This window comes from Hylobates moloch, unplaced genomic scaffold, assembly GCF_009828535.3.
Source record: "Hylobates moloch isolate HMO894 unplaced genomic scaffold, HMol_V3 SCAFFOLD_9, whole genome shotgun sequence".
Taxonomy (NCBI): Eukaryota; Metazoa; Chordata; class Mammalia; order Primates; family Hylobatidae; genus Hylobates; species Hylobates moloch.
This window is the reverse complement of record NW_026652284.1, coordinates 101,789,154-101,804,373: the sequence shown is the minus strand read 5'-3', so window position 1 is coordinate 101,804,373 and position 15,220 is coordinate 101,789,154.

The window sequence follows — 15,220 nt, the reverse complement described above, 5'->3', positions numbered from 1 at the left end:
CTAGATGAAATACCAGACACCTAGTTCAATTTGCATTTTAGATAAATAAAGAATAACTTTGTAGTATTAGTTTGACCCATGCAATATTTGGGACATACTTATACTAAAATGTTATTTTTGAAATCTAAAATTCACATTGAACCAAGCACCTTGAATTTTTATTGGGTAAATCTGGTGACTGTAGTATTCGTTTGGAAGGGAAAAACAGGGCTGCTTCTATCTGTGAATATTCCGTGAAGGACAGAAATTTTGACATGCCTTTTTTTGTTTAATCCTTCTTGCAGCCAAGTCAACTAGCAATTCTCTACAAATCTTTTGCAATGGAATTATAAATTCACATATTTTTTTCTCATTAATAGAGATTGAACGCCTAATAGGGTTGGTTAGGTATCTTTGCTGGAACTGTCAGAGAATTTCGCAATAAATGACTTTGTAGTTTTCTTTTCATGAAATTTCTGCATCTTTCCTGTTAGGATTTTTCAATTACTTCCTTGGTAAGTATCAATGTGATTATCCCTGGGAAGATGCTACACAGGCCAGTGCCCACTGCATGCCTCCCATTCTCCTCCTTATTATTCAAGACAGTGTGGCTCAGATTGTTTGTTTCTTGTAGCCAAAAGCCTTCCAACTCTTACAGAAGAGAGGCAGATGAGAAGAAAAAGATTGTTTCTGATTTCTACTTCCACCAATCTGGTTTTATCCTGCATTCAACGAAATCTCAGTTTGGTAGATCAGACAAATAACTGGCCAGAGATTTCCAAACTTTCTCCATTCATGATGTCTTTAGTATCTTAATAAGTTTTTCATAGCACTCATAGACTAAAAGAAATACCTGAAAGTTGCCGTTATTAACTAGTTAGGTTCAGGAAACATTATTTATTTATTTTTGAGACAGGGTCTCACTCTGTCTACCCAGGCTGAAGTGCAGTAACACAATCATGGCTCACTGCAGCCTCGACCTCCTGTGCTCAAGTGATCCTCCTACCTTGGCCTCCCAGACTATTAGGATTACAGACTTAAGCCACCACATCCGGTCAGGTCCAGGCAAAGTAATACATATTTATATCCTAACAACTTAGTAGCCATTTGAACAGAAAAAGCAACACATACATTGAAAGAAAAAATACTATCTTAAGTGGCCACAGTTACTTACTAATGAATGTAGCATGTACACCCGTCAGGCATAACACAGGTGGTCAAAACATGGAATCAGACTGGATATGGCCACCCTCATTTCCTCTTCCACACTGACTTTTTTGCTTAGTGTTTGTTCTTTAACAAAGCAACCATGAAACACTCAGTTTATGGTGTCATTGAAATAATGTAGTGTAATCTAATGTTGAGCCTATGAACTACCTCAAGCAAGAGGTTTCTGCAGGGTCTGACAGTCATAGAGTAACACTATGCTTCCCTCAAAGTATAACAATGTACTGTAGCACTCCTATGAGTTTGTTGGGGCAGCTCAGGATATCTGTATGCACACTTTGGAAACCATGGATGTAAATAATGATTGCAGCCCAAGCAACACAAAGCCTGACAAAGTTCAAATTTAAACTCTGTGATTTGATAGTTCTAGGACCTTACATAAGTTCCTTAATGTCTCTAAATCTCGTTTTTCATATTAATATGATGAGGAGAATAATAATACAATATGTCATTTGTTTTTCTGGTATTGAATAAATACTCAACTGTCACCTAGTTTTATTATCATTCTTTGTATTGATAGGATGATCAGAAAATATAGACCTAAGTCTGTAAGACGAATTAGTTAATGCTCTCTGAAAAAGTGGTGATAGCTGAATACCATTTTCAGGATAAAGAAAGCTAATTTAACTGAATAAATGTGGAAGAAGAGTGTAAGCAGAGGTGATGTATTTAGGGAAGCCTCTGGAGAGTAAATACGAGAATGGGGTATGGCAGGAGATGAAGTATTTTCCTGGTTAAAATGACTGGTGTGGCAACAGAACTGTGCCCAGTGAGGTCTTATTGTTTGTTTGTTTGTTTGTGTTTTTTTCTTCTTGAAGTAATTTTAGCTCTTTAATACCAAAAAAAAAAAAATGATGAAAACAGTCTTCAAAGAATCAAAGATCTTTAGAAGAACACCTGGATGGGGTCATTAATGTAATTAAAATTACAAAAATTAGTATATAAGTTAATATTCACAGTCTTTAACAAATTCAAGTTATTCCATTTCTTTTCTTTTTTTTCTTTTCTTTTCTTTTCTTTTTTTTTTCTTTTTGAGACACAGTTTTGCTCTGTCACCCAGGCTAGACTGCAGTGGTGCAATCAGGGCTCACTGTAGCCTTGAACTCCTGGGCTGAAGGGATCCTACTGCCTCAGCCACCTGCGTAGCTAAGACTACAGGTACATGCCACCACATCTGCTTTTTTTTTTTTCTTTTTTTTTTTTTAATAGAGACAAGATCTTGCTATGTTGCCCAGACTGATCTTGACCTTCTGGCCTCAAGCAATCTTCCCACCTTAACCTCAGAAAGTGCTGGGAGTACAGGCGTGAGCCACCGTGCCTAACCCCAATTTCTAGTATGATATCACAGAGCTATTAATACCAAAATAATGATTGGTATGGTTTTTATGTTCTTAGATTTTATTCACAGAGCATGTAACTTCAATAGTTACAGTCATTTTTCTGCCAGATAGCGAAGTATCTCATTTCTATTGGCAATGAAGAAAATAAATTCATTCTATGAAATAGCATTAAGGATAATACAACAAAAACCAGCACTCTGTGAACATGTGATCTTCATAACAATAATCTACAGTCTCACGTAATATGCTCCTTTTGCCTTATAAACCACATCAAGTCACTTCTCTGGACAAAAAACCATGACTCTTAAAAGCCAAAGAATTCTTTGTAGTCTAAGAGGCTCTTCATCACCTGGACTGTATTTACCATTCCAAATTCACCTCTTACTTCTTTCCCTGCTTCTTACTCTCTTTTGGGCACTCCAGTTCTCTTCCTATTTCACAAATACACGAAGGTTCATTCTCTTTGGGGCTTCTGCATTTGCTGTTTCTTCTGTCTCAATGTTCTCGTCTTGATTTAGAAGAAGGACACCCACAAAAATGGTACGTGCTTAGAGAGGACTTTCTGAACCACACTATCTAAAATAGCTCGCCCTTATCGCATCACTCTCTCTTTTCTCACCTGCTTTATTACTTTTCTTTATAGCACTTAAAATATATTTTTATATATTTGTTTATTTATGCCCTCCTTTACTGTACTGTAAGCTGAGTCTATTTATTCATTTATTTATTTATTTATTTTGAGACAGAGTCTTGCTCTGTTGCCCAGGCTGGACTGCCGTGGCGCAATCTCGGCTCACTGCAACCTCCACCCCCGGATTCAAGCAATTCTTCTTCCTCAGCCTCCTGATTAGCTGGGATTACAGGCATGTGCCACCATGCCCGGCTAATTTTTGTATTTTTAGGAGAGACGGGGTTTCACCATTTTGGTCAGACTGGTCTCAAACTGCTTACCTCGTGATCCACCCACCTCAGCCTCCCAAAGTGCCGGGATTACAGGCGTGAGCCACCACGCCCGGCCAGGAGTCTATCTTTTTTACTTTATATTCCAGACTTTGAGAACAATATTTGACACCTATATTAAGCACATCACAAATACTAGTAGCTCTGAAATTTAGCTCAATTCTGGCTCATTGCAGAGTTCATACAGCCTTCATTCAACACTGCACTTTATTTTACACTACTTAGTGTTGCTCTTCATGAAGGCATCCTCCCCACAAGGCTGCAAGCTTATGGAGGGAAGGGGACCAAAACAGATAATAAAATGCATTTCAAACACAAGCACAGATTTCATTTTGGAGATTTAAAAAATGTTATATTGTTGTAGGGACAAGAATGCTCACCTTCACCTCTCTTATTTAACATAGTAATGGGAAATCTAGATGCCACAGTAAGGCAATTAAAAAGGGCATTAAGACTGGAAAGGCAGAAAAACACTTTTTTTTTTTTTTTTTTGTGGAGTTTCACTCTTGTCCAGGCTGGAGTGCAGTGGCGTGATCTCAATTCACTGCAACCTCCACCTCCCGGGTTCAAGCGATTCTCCTGCCTCAGCCTCCCGAGTATCTGGGATTACAGGCATGCGCCCCCATGCCTGGCTAATTTTGTATTTTAAGTTATCAGACTGAAAACACAAAATATAATTCATAAAAGAAAAAAATGATAAGTTGGACCTCATCTAAATGAATCATGTTTGTTCTGTAAAAGATCCTGTGAAGAGCTTAAAAGACAAGGTACAGACGGGGTGAAGAATGTCTGTAAACCACATATGTAACAAAACTGTTTGTGTCCAAAACATATAAAGACCTCTCAAAACTTAGCATAAAAAACCCAATGTAATTACAATATGTATTAGGTTGGTGCAAAAGTAATTGCGATTTTTGCCAAATTACTTTTGCACCAAATTAATACAAATGGGCAAAATACAGATAGTTCACAAAAGACGATATACTGAAGGCAAATAAGCATGGAAAATGATGTTCAATATCATTAGCCATTAGAGAAATGCAAATTAAAGCCACAGTGAGATATCACTATGCACCTATCAGAAAAATACAAATAAAAAATGGTAATAAGAAATGCTGATAAAGATATAGATAAATTGAGTCACTTAAACATTGCTGGTGGGATTGTGAAATGATAAACCCACAGCCTTTCTGAAAAAAAAACTAAACATATGATTACCATATGGCTGAATAATTATACTGTTGGACATTTATCTCAGAGAAATGAAAACTGTAGTTCCACACAAAGGCCTCTAGATGAATGTTTATAGCAGCTTTATTCCTGACAGTCAAACACTAAAACAACCCAAATGCCCTTCAATGGGTGAATGATTCAACAAACTGTCATATATCTATATTATGGAATATTACTTAGCATTTTATGCTGAATGAACTATTGATCTTTCAGGTGAATTATGTTGAGTTTGAAAAGCCTGTGTCAAAAGGTCTGATATGATCCCATCTCATTTATGTAATTTTCTTGAAATTACACAATTATAGATATGAACAAATTAGAAGTTGCTAGGAGGGAGGGTCAGGGAGGGGGAAAGGGGTGACTGGTTATAAGAGGAGCACTGGGTATCTCTGATGGAAATATTCAGTATCTTGACTGTAGTGAAGTTCACATTAATCTACGCATGTTTTAAAATACACATATGCTCACAAAGGAGTGCAGATAAAACAGATAAAATCTGAATTAGGCAGAGAATTGCATCAATGTCAATTTCTTGGTTGTGTTACTGTATCTTAGTTGTGCAAGATATTGCCATTGGCGGAGACTAGGTAAAGTATATAGGAAATCTCTGTATTGTTTCATATGCCTCCACGTGTGTCTATGATTACCTCAAGTCAAAGAGTTAAAAAAATGCATTTCCGGCCGGGCGCGGTGGCTCACGCTTGTAATCCCAGCACTTTGGGAGGCCGAGGCGGGCGGATCACGAGGTCAGGAGATCGAGACCACGGTGAAACCCCGTCTCTACTAAAAGTACAAAAAATTAGCTGGCGTGGTGGCGGGCACCTGTAGTCCCAGCTACTCGGAGAGGCTGAGGCAGGAGAATGGCGTGAACCCGGGAGGCGGAGCTTGCAGTGAGCCGAGATCGCGCCACTGCACTCCAGCCTGGGCGACAGAGCGAGACTCTGTTTCAAAAAAAAAAAAAAAAATGCATTTCCAAAAACCGTAAAACAATGTTATGGGAGTTTGAGTGTGACGGAATAAACATTTGTTTCCCCTATATTTTCTCCACTAATTGGACATTGTTCAGCCATTGTTGACCTCTTAGACTATAGCAAAACCTCACAAATTTCAAATTATCAGATTTATGAGCATACTACAATTCTAAATTATAAAATATAAATTAGGGAGTATTCCCTAAAAAGTATCTGCTATAGTACTTTCAGCACTGTAGCAGATTTTGTGGAGACCAAGTTTTAGTTACTTATTTTAATCTTTCTCGCAGGTTTTTCCCCCTAGCTAAAACAAAGATAAAATCTAAACTGTGCTCTGGGCCAATTGTTTAAATTTTGTAGCAGGTAAAGTTTTCTTATTAAGGATTTTTCTTAATGATTCAATTGTCTTAAGATCTGTAATTTTACACCCTAACCCATTCGGATACATTGCCCTCATAGTTGGTAATTATAGATACTAAAAACATTATTTTTAAATAAGAGCTTCTCATTTATAGACAGGAAATCTCAGCTAAAAATGTGGTTTCTGTACTGGATAACATCCTTTTATTTAGAACTAGGGGAAGATGTCTATGATTCTTTCACATTCAGGATCATTCCAACATGGCATTTCTTGGGCTTGGGCTGGTGTAGAGAAGTTAGCAGACCTATACCATATATGGACAAAGAGGACTCTATGTTTGCTTAAGGCCCCAGATATAGCATTTCAAGGAAAGACTTAGTAACACCAGTTAATGTTCCCAAATCTTTTCTTATAGTGATTATGGGCTTAGAAACCAGTGTGAATGTTCCGTAACAGATACCAATATCCTTTCTTTGATAATAACAATAATAAGTACTATTGTTCTAAGTGTTTTGTATATATTTTCTTTATTCCTCATAATAACTACAAGGTAAATATCATCTCTGTTTTATACATGAGAAAGTTAAGGTCCTTGCCAAAGTTACACATTTTAAAGGACAGAGATAGAATTTTAACTCAGACTTAAGTCTGTTGTCAGTACTATTTGCACTACACAGTGCTGTGTTTATTTTATTAAACAAAAAACATTTAAAAAGTTTTTGACAGAAATATGCTTGTGTATTATGGGTTCCCTGAGCATCTATGACTAAGTTCTGAAACAAATCACATGTTACACAATTGGTATTGTAATGCCAAGAGAGACTGAACGCTACACTGTTAATGGATATAACCTGGTTTGTATAGTACTAGTGGCTCCTAACTAACATATTAAAATTGTAATAGAAATCTTCAATGCCTGAACTCCAAAAAAGAAACAAAGACAATGCAGGATTCTTTTTGGAGGATATCACTTTGGGTCATGTATTTAGGGACCACTTAAATAAATCTTCTTTGCCTATTTCTTAACATCGATTGCAAAGAATGAAGACTTAGATTTCAAGGATCCTTGGATTCTATTTTTTTCTTCCCTTCTGCAGTGTTCTCAGGGGCTCTATACAAGTTGCTCGATATCCTGAATCTCAATTTCTCCCACTTAAAACCAGGAGAGTATTTGCTGTAAAGAAAGTGCTTTGCAGTGCTGTAATCAGGTACATAAACAGTCCAAAGTTCCGTTCTATTGGCACATTAATTTTGCTGTTTTGGTTGGGATAAGTGCATGTGGATCACAGTAGATTCTGCCAGTTTTCTGTAGCACAGGCACATCATGTCTTAAACATTCGGCCCCCAATGCAGCCCTTTCTCCAGACAGCACTTATTCAGAATACAGAAATGTATTCGCCGATTTACCAAAGACAGACAAGTGTGTTTCATACCCTGTGCTAAGAGTTTGGGATACTAAGAAATATAATGCAGAGGTTTCCTGTTCAAGAATCTCTCAGTTGAGTGGGGACCAGATCATTATATAAGTTGTTAAGTGCTGTCAGAGGCCATATGTAAAAAACGCATTTTTTTTTTAGACGGAGTCTCGCTCTGTCGCCCAGGCTGGGGTGCAGTGGCACGATCTCGGCTCACTGCAAGCTCCGCCTCCCGGGTTCACACCATTCTCCTGCCTCAGCCTCTCCGAGTAGCTGGGACTACAGGTGCCCGCCACCACGCCCAGCTAATTTTTTTGTATTTTTTTAGTAGAGACGGGGTTTCACCGTGTTAGCCAGGATTGTCTTGATCTCCTGACCTCGTGATCTGCCCGCCTTGGCCTCCCAAAGTGCTGGGATTACAGGCGTGAGCCACTGCACCCGGCAAAAAATGCATTTTGAAGCAAAGTATGTATGAATAGCTGTGTATTCTGGGATATATTGCATTCTGAATTATTTTTAAAATATGAATATATCCCTCAGAGGTTAGGAGCATGAGCTTTAAATTTGCTCAGACCGACCTTTTTTTAAATGTTAAACTTTTTATTGAAATATCTATATCATACATACATATAGACAAGTGACAATAATTCTAAGTGTACCATCAGATGGGTTTTTGGTTTGTTTATTTTTGTTTTTTGTTTTTTGAGACATGATCTTGCTCTGTTGCCCAGGCTGGAGTGTAGTGGTGCGATCACGCCTCACCACTGCCTTGACTTCCTGAGCTCAAGTGATCCTCCCACCTCAGCCTCCAGAGTAACTGGGACTAAGGGCAGGTGTCACCATACCTGGTTAATATCAATACTTTTATTTTTTTTGTAGAGATGGAGTCTTCCTACGTTGCCCAGGCTGTTCTCAAAATCCTTGGCTCAAGCAGTCCTCTCGCCTCAGCCTCACAAAGTGCTGGGATTATAGGCTTGAGCCACTGCCCCCAGCCTGTGTTTTATAAAGTGAATATACTGGTGTAACCAGCCTCAAAATCAAGAACAGAAAATTATCAGCATCCCAGAGGCTCCCATTGCAGTTGCTGCCATGCCCCAAGGGTAACCAGTATCCTAATTTGTAATAGCATGGGTTAATTTTATCTGTTTTTAACTTTATATAACTGAAATCATTATATATATATATACTTGTTTGTTTACAGCTTCTTTCTCTTATTTTTGTGAGCTTTTTATATTGTTAGACTTAGTTGCAATTTGTTCACTTTCATGCTGTAGTCTATTATTCCATTTAGTAAATATATGCGGTTTTATCCATTCTACTGTCGATGGCATTTGAATACTTCCAATTTGGGGCTATTACACATAATGCTGCTCTTAACATTATTGTATGAATGTCTTGGTCTATGTATCCTGGAATGGAATTACTGATATTCTTATGTTCATCTTTAGCAGATAAACATATGTTTTCCTTTCTGGAGGTCTATATACCTTGGAATAAAATTATTTCTATGCTTTATTTTCAACTTTAATAAACACTATTGAAGGGTTTTCAAATGTGATTTGTATCAACTTACATTACTTCCACTAGCAATGTTTGAGAGTTTTCTTAACCACACTTGGCACGGCCTGTATTTTTCACTTTAGCCTTTTTCGTTGGTGTGTAGTACAGTGTTTTGGCACTTAGTTGGCATATGCCTTGGGCAGAACATCCTTCTGTGCCTGAATTTGCTTATCTGTAAAATAGGGTAAGTAAAATCACTTATGTCATAAAGTTGTTTTTAGGAATAAATAGAATAATCTGTAAAAAAGTTATAGGTGCAATGCCAGGCACAGAGTACACAGTCACACATATTCTATGCTACTTATCATTATCATTAGCAGCAGCACTATCATTGCTATCCGGAAGGATAATTGAGCAATTAAAACAAGAAAGCAGTTTTTTAGACAAAATGACCAGCTTATGCAAAGGCAGAAAGACAGGAAAGAGCCTGCTATGTTGGAGAAACACTGAAAAGTTTCCTCCCTCACTCATGGATGTTTGATCAGGGTGAGAGACAGAAATGTTTGGCTAGCAACTAACTCAATTGTTCTGTTGCAAAAGGAGGGTTATTAAGTGCCCATTTTATTGAGCAGATTATGCATCTCAAATGAGAAGCAAATAGTCAGTTATTTGAAACAGTACGCGTCATGGTGTCTGTTCCATAAGAATGAAGCCAGAACAGTGCCTGTACTGTGTGGAGGACAGACCTGCTTTCTGTTTGACCAGCAGGGCTTTTTCTACTTTCCTTTTCAGATAAATGCATATTATTGGGAAATCCATGGAAAGCCCCTTTCTTTGTAGGTTAAAATATTTCCATGTGCCCTAGCTCGAAGAGTATCCCAGGCTGCTCCAATGGAACGTAGAATCATATTCTTGTCTCACTGGATTTCACCTCTGACTAGTGTGCTAGGCAGCCTGCAGCAAGAAGAGGCTTCCCAGACCAACACCCTATTATGTCCAGCTGTACTGAGCAGCTTGCCAGCAAAGCTCACGTACCCCACAGCGCAGCTTCCCCAAATTGTCGCTGGATGGGCGTTGCATCCTGAAATTCTCTTGTTTTATGCCTTGGCACTGCTTTTAAGAACAATAGACTCTCAAGCTCACTTTCTCTGCATCCCTATTTGGGGGTGGAGACTGTAGCCACTGGCTTGTGAGTGCTAAGAGTGAATGTTGGCTCTGGCTGGAAGGTCTTCATGTGGGAGGCTTGGAGGCCAACGTTACAGCAAAACATCTGCACAGATCTTTTCTTGCTTTTGCGATGCCGTGACCAACAATCTGGCATTATGCCAGCTGGTTGGCCTATTTCTGAGCATAGTGTGACACAGCTGTTTAAGGTTAATTTCCCAGAAACCAGAAAGAAAGCCCCGTCTTCAGGAAGACAGGAAAGTGATCATGAACTTGGGAAAAGGACTTCTCTTTTTACTAGACCAAGACCTTGGTGTTCTCAGGGTGGTCATGAAGAAAGAGAGAATGAGAACACTATGGTGTGCTGGCTAAAATTGTGTCAAAAAAATAGCATGATTTATATTTCTTTGGGTATATGCCCAGTAATGGGCTTTCTGGGCCAAATGATATTTCTGGTTCTAGATCCCTGAGGAATCACCACACTGTCTTCCATAATGGTTGAACTAATTTACATACCCACCAACAGTGTAAAAGTTCCTATTTCTCCACAGCCTCGCCAGCACCTGCTGTTTCTTGACTTTTTAATAATCACCATTTTGACTGACGTGAGATGGTATCTCATTGTGATTTTGATTTGCATTTGTCTAATGATCAGTGATGTTGAGCTTTTTTTCATATGCTTGTTGGCCATATAAATGTCTTCTTTTGAGAAGTGTCTGTGCATGTCCTTTGTCCACTTTTTGATGGGGTTGTTTGTTTTTTCTTGTAAATTTGTTTAAGTTCCTAGTAAATTCTGGATATTAGACCTTTGTCAGATGGGTAGATTGCAAAAATGTTCTCCCATTCTGTAGGTTGCCTGTTTGACAATTTAAATTTAGCATAACTTATTTGAGCAAAAAAAATGATTCATGAAGTAGGGAGCACCCTAAACCAGTAAAGGTTCAGAGAGCTCCACCCAGTAACGTGGACAGGCGGTACTTAAAGAAAGAAAAAGAAAGTGACACACGGAAATAGTCTCATTGGTTATGGCTTGGGTGTTGCCTTATTTGGATATGTCTGAGCAGTTTGCAGCCTATGATTGGCTAAATACTTGGCTGCTATGATTGTTGGAGACTACATTATTTGTACCAAGAATATATTTTCAAGGTTGTAGTTTGCTTACATGTTAAGTTAGGCTACAGTTCACTATGTACATATCAGTGTTAGGCCAAATTTAATTTAATTTAACAAGCAGAAGGATTGGGCTCCAACTACATCTCTTCTGCCAATCAACTCTATGGTCTTGGGCAAGTCCCATGACCTTGCTTTGTTCTTCATCTGCAACATTAGGAGAGTTATAGCTTCACATGGGTGGTGTAAGCATGGTTGGTGTGCCTTCGTACCTTCGTAAAGCACATGTACCTTCGTAAAGCACACAGCAGTGGCTGGCACAGAGTGAGAGTTTAATATTCAGTGCCTATTATATTTTATGTTCTCTTTCTTCCCCTTTGTTTGGCCAATGATTGTCAATTTTGGGCCCAGCTTTTCCTTTTTCCCAAGTCTTATTGAGGCATCTTTTCTGATTTATCCAATAGCAAATTTCACTGCCCTTATTGTAGCATTTATTTTGCCATATTGTAAAAGCAATTGTATATCTTTTTGTAAATGGACTTAGGTGTATCTTGCTGGCCTTGTATCTGTGTATTACTCATCACAATGCATGTCAAATGGTAAGCAGTCACCAAATATTAAATTTTATTATTATTAGACACATAAAATGTCTGTTGAAGAAAAGAAAGCAGATTCTCCTAGATTTTCTCCAGTGGCAGTAGACTCCCCTGTCCACCCACTGTACCCATGTAATCAGTCTCAGTACAGGATGCCACGAAGACTTAGAACAATGTTGGTATCTGATATTCTTGGATTCACTCCCTGCTCCTGCCAGTCCATTTGTGGTTAATTTACCTGCCCGTCTCAATACTTGACTGCCCAAACTTATAACCTATTGAATCCATCAACTGTTGCTGCATAACAGCTACCCCATATTGCATGTCTTTAAAAAAAATCATGTATTTTTATAACCTACACAAGTATAGGTAGGCTGCAGGTTAGGTAATCTAAGCTGGGCTTGCTCATATATATGCAGGTTCTCTGTAGATTCTGTACTGGGCAGGGCTTGGCTGGGGAACATTATCTGGAGTAGCTCTGCTCTATGTGTCTCTCATTCTCGTTTCAGCCTGTGGGCTAGTATGGGAATATTCTCCTCATGGAGATGGTGGAGTTCAGGAGGGTAAGTGGAGACAATAAAGGCTTTTAAAGGTCTAGGCTTAGAAATGTCACATTGTTATTTCTTCACTTTGTGTGTTCCCCCAAAATTCATACATTGAAATCCTAACCCCCAGTGTGATAGTGTTAGGAGACAGGGCTTTTGGGAGGTAATTAGGTCATTAGGGTGAAACACTCATGAGTGGGGTTAGTGTCTTTATAAGAAGAGACACAGGGTTTCCTTTCTGTATGTTTTCTTCCATGTGAAGATATAACAAGAAAGCTATTTGCAAATCAAGAAGTGGGTCTCTCCAGACATCACATCTGTTCATGCCTTAATCATGGGCTTCCTAGTCTCAAGAACTATGAAAATAAATTTCTGATGTTTAAGCCATCCCATCTCTGCTATTCTGTTATGGCAGCCTGAACTGACTAAGATAAGAATGAAAAGGCTGAGAGTGGTGGCTTATGCCTATAATCCCAGCACTTTGAGAGACTGAGGTTCAGGGATTGCTTGAGCCTAGGAGTTTCAGACCAGCCTGGGAAACATAGTAAGCCCTGTCTCTACAAAATAAAAAAAATTATCGGGGCATGGTGGCAGGAACCTGTAGTTCCATCTACTCAGGAGGCTGAGGTGTGAGGATTGCTTGAGCCCAGGAGTTTGAGGCTGCAGTCAGCTGTGATTGTTCCACTGCACTCCAGCCTGGGTGACAGAGCAAGACCTTGTCTCTTAAAAAAAAAAAAAAAAAAAAAAAAAGACGAGACTTGCAAGGTCATTTGGCAAGGATCATGCTACTGGGGGAGAAAATATTGGAGCTAGCAAATGAGTCTACCACTTATACCATGATACAATTTGGCTGTGTCTCCACCCAAATCTCATCTCAAATTGCAGCTCCCATAATTCCCACAGGTTGTGGGAGGGACCAGGTGGGAGGTAATTGAATCATGAGGGCGGGTCCATCCCATGCTGTTCTTGTGACAGTGAATAAGTCTCATGAGATATGATGGTTTTATAAAGGGGAGTTCCCCTGCACATGTTCTTGCCTGCTGCCATGTCAGACATGACTTTGCTCCTTCTTTGCCTTTCTCCATGATTGTGAGGCCTCCTCAACCATGTGGAACTGTGAGTCAATTAAACCTCTTTCCTTTATAAATTACCTCGTCTCAGGTTGTCTTTATTAGCAGTGTGAGAACAGACTAATAGATACCATATATTTTCATAGAACAGATAGAATCAGATAACTCATTCAAACTAAAATATAAGCACCCAGTGAGAATTATAATGTGTTATATATTTCCTATCCTGTAAGAAATTAATCTCTGAGTTCTAAATGCTTAAGGAATTCAAGTAGTGGGATAAAGGACCTTCGTTTTTCTGAAATAATTAATCACCATATTAATGGTGGACACAAAGCACAAGCTTAACACTGAATCAAGCACTTCAGAGGGGAAACTTTATGGTTCATGATTTAAAGAAAAGGACAGATTTATTGTGAAGAAAAAGTTAAAAAATAAGCATTCACGATAAAGCAAATAACATAAGATGCAATAGAATTAAGGGACCATTTTGTAAAGTTCCTACTGTATAATGGCCTCTGTAATAAGTCCTGCATAGTCTTTATCTTTATTTTTTACAAGATAAGGAGAGTCTGTTTTGACTCTGAGACTCGTACATGTTCTTTCTGAAATCAAATGTACCTGTTCAGTTTTCCTCAAAACTGTCAAGGTCATCAAAAACAAGGCAAGGGCTGGGTGTGGTGCCTCACGCCTGTAATCCCAGCACTTTGGGAGGCTGAGGTGGGTGGATCACCTGAGGTCATGAGTTTGAGACCAGCCTGGCCGACATGGTGAAACCCTGTCTCTACTAAAAACAAAACAAAACAAAAAAACCCAAAAAACTAGCCAGTGTGGTGATGCATGCCTATAATCCCAGCTACTCGGCAGGCTGAGGCAGGAGAATCGCTTGAGCCCGGGAGGCGGAGGTTGCAGTGAGCCGAGATGGTGCCATTGCACTCCAGCCTGGGCAACAAGCTACAAGAGCAAAACTCTGTCTCAAAACAAAACAAAACAAAAACAAGGCAACTATGAGAAACTGCCACAGCCAAGAGGAATCTAAAAAGACATAATGATTGGATTGAATGCAATAGGGTATCTTTCTCAATGGGATACTGGAGTAGAAAAAGGTCATTAGGTAAAAACTAAGGAAATCAGAATAAAAGATGGACTTTAGTTAATAATAATATATTAATATTTGTTCATTAATTGTACCAAATATGCCATAATAATATAAATTGTTAATAACAGAATAAACTGTGTGTGGGGATATATAGAAACTCTATAGCCTCTGTTCAGTTTTTCTCTAAATCTAAAACTTTTCTAAGAAATAGAGTTAATAAAAAACCTGATAAAAAAATCTGAACAGACCTATAATAAGAAAATTGAATTAGTAATTAAATCACACAAACAAAATCAGAGTCTCACATAACAGCATTTGTAAATTCTGCCCAACATTTAAAGAATAATACCAACTCTTCACAAATTCTTTCAAAAAAGAGGGAGGATTATTTTTCAATTCATTCTACAAGGCTACTATTACCTTCAAACCAAAACCAAAGACCTCATAAAATAGTCTACAGACTTTTCAAATATAGACACAAAGTCCCCAAAAAGTATTAGCAAACTGAATCCAGAAGCATATTAAAATAATTATATACTATGGCCAAGTGAGATTTAACCAAGGAATTCAAGGTTGATTTAACATCTGAAAATCAATTTTGTAATATGTAATATGCTATATTAATAGAATAAAGAGCAGAACAACTCACC